Source organism: Penaeus monodon, chromosome 34 (genome assembly GCF_015228065.2).
Source record: "Penaeus monodon isolate SGIC_2016 chromosome 34, NSTDA_Pmon_1, whole genome shotgun sequence".
In the NCBI taxonomy this organism is placed as follows: domain Eukaryota; kingdom Metazoa; phylum Arthropoda; class Malacostraca; order Decapoda; family Penaeidae; genus Penaeus; species Penaeus monodon.
Genome location: NC_051419.1, coordinates 7918891 through 7921238, shown reverse-complemented (window position 1 = coordinate 7921238; position 2348 = coordinate 7918891). Strand labels below are relative to the sequence as shown.

Below are 2348 nucleotides of genomic sequence, written 5' to 3'. Positions count from 1 at the left end.
GCTTAAATTTACTTTGATATATGAGTTTTATTTAGCATTCTGTGAAGTTCTCTTAAACTATTGGTCTCCGTCTTAACAAAATATTTAATATCACAGCCACCACTCCCTCTTTATAAAGAGAAGGGAGACGCTCATAATTCCCATTCACTTGTTAATCATGAGGAATGACAAACATCATCAGTGAAGATGATCTCCATTAAACAAGGTACACTTTAAGCAAGTGCTCCTAGTCTCACACCATTACAGGCACAAAGACATTAAGGACCACCTTGTCGCATCATCCTTAAGGTTGTTGCTGCACTGAGGCACTTCCTTACATGACTTTGGTATTGCAGTTCCTACTGAACTGGACAAACATTGAAGTCCATCACCTCCAACTGACAGGAGAGCAGCTCATCCTCCTCAGTAATCAGGTCACTGGACTCTGAAACACATAAAACATAACAAGAATTTTGGTCTTAACAAAGACATGTGAATTGGAAACCGGTAACAAAATGCTTTGGACTCTGAACATACCCAGCTGTATCCCTGGCAAAGGAAAGGCCAGATACCTCCAACTGCCTGAATTTGTAGAATAGATGCAAATTCTCTTCTTCAGAAAAAAAAACTATGGTACCATCATGGCATGAGTTGAAGAAATATTAAAAGGGTATTTATTGGCATGAGGTCACTTGATAGTTTCCCTGCTATAGCCTCCCTTAAACCTATTATGAACACACAAAACCAATGGGTTATTCATCACCTGGAGCTCATTAATGGTTCCATGAATATTGGTAACTCCACCCCCATTTGGATTAACTGAACAGACAATATTTAAAATACCCTTGCCAGAGGTAAAAATTCTAAATCCTAGTTGGCCAACATGTCTTCCACTTCATCATTGGTGCCCCACATATAGAATCATCGGAAAGATTAAATACAATGCATATTTGTATAGTAGTAATATAAAAAAACAAAATCTTTCCCACACAGTATGTCCTCTGGTCACTACCATTATGTCCTGGACCTTTGAAGAATCACACAGTCCTTATCCTTGCCAACTCTTCCAAGCAACAAGATTTTCCACGCTGCTTTGATGACCTAGTCACAATATTAAATTCTCATGCAGGATGGACTGCAACAATCCTTGTCATTACTCTTTCATTGAACGACAAAGAGGTTGATCCCATGATTCTCTTTAGTACCTAAATGGGGGACATTCCCTTTTAAAATGACCGGGCTTCCTGCGGTGATGGCATAGACCATTCCATCTTCTGGCGGAACCCTGTCCGCCAGTTATGGAAGCAACCTTCTCCTTGAATTTCCAACACAACTCCATGAAGTGGCCTTCTACACTGCAGAAACCACACTGAACCCCTTCATTTTCCCTCAGTTTACAGCAAGACTCCAGCTTATGCTCCACCGATCCACAGAATGTACACCTTGGAGCAATTTGAGCCCTGCAAGCCGTCAATGTATGCATCGTCTTTGCTACTGCACCCTACAAAGGTGCATCTTGCAAAGAAACTTCAGCTCTCATATAAGTGTGCACAGCATCGGGTGCTCTGTGGCCCACACATCCCATGCTCTGAATAGTTGATCCCATAAATCCTTGAGTTTCTGTTTCACAATGAAACTCTCCAGTAATTCAGCTGTAACCACCAGCCCTAACATTTGTCGGATCATGTTTTCATTGCCCTCACCTTTGGCTATTAAGTACTATGCCAACTTGTGCAGTCTGTGATAGAAAGCCAAAATGCTCTCTCCCTGATGCTTACGAGCTCTAATGAAAGAACACAGAATCATCCCATACAACCCCCTGTGGTCAAGGATTCAAGGATCCTTAATCACTCCTTCAGTGTAAGGCAAGCATCCTTATTCTTTGGATCACTCCCCTCGAAAAAGAGAGTTTATGCTTCGTCTCCTCCATGGGATTATTTTTCTTCTAGCTGGCCAGCAGAAGCAGGAGGTCTTTTGCAGTGACTGCGGCCACTTCTCTGCCATTATGATTTCCCCCTTTCCCAGAGAAAAAACCGTACACCTGTGTGCTTTAATTGAAAGAATCCTGTGAATACCTCCCCAAAATAATTCCAAATACCTCTCTTCACTTCTCCACTGTCTCCAACCCACAGAATGACACCTCATTAAAATAACAGTCATTAGGTCTGTGTATTTAAGGGAGATAAAATACTCCTTAATCTCTCCTTGACCATGAAAATGCAAGAAAAATAAACACAAAATGCGTTGATGATAACACTCCCTTCAGCTGCTTGCAAACATCCCTCGCACCACCCTTGATCACCACCGTGATGTCACAGAGGCCACCAAGTACACTGAGCCTGCCGCGTGTCTCTCATCACAGAGGTGCT

The 2348-nt window shown here is 42.1% G+C and overlaps 1 protein-coding gene across 1 annotated transcript in view; it reads left to right on the top strand.

Annotated features, from left to right (window-relative positions):
- The window catches only part of LOC119594804 (endonuclease/exonuclease/phosphatase family domain-containing protein 1-like), a 29816-nt gene that overhangs the window by 20854 nt on the left and 6614 nt on the right, over window positions 1–2348 (top strand). The window lies entirely within an intron of this gene.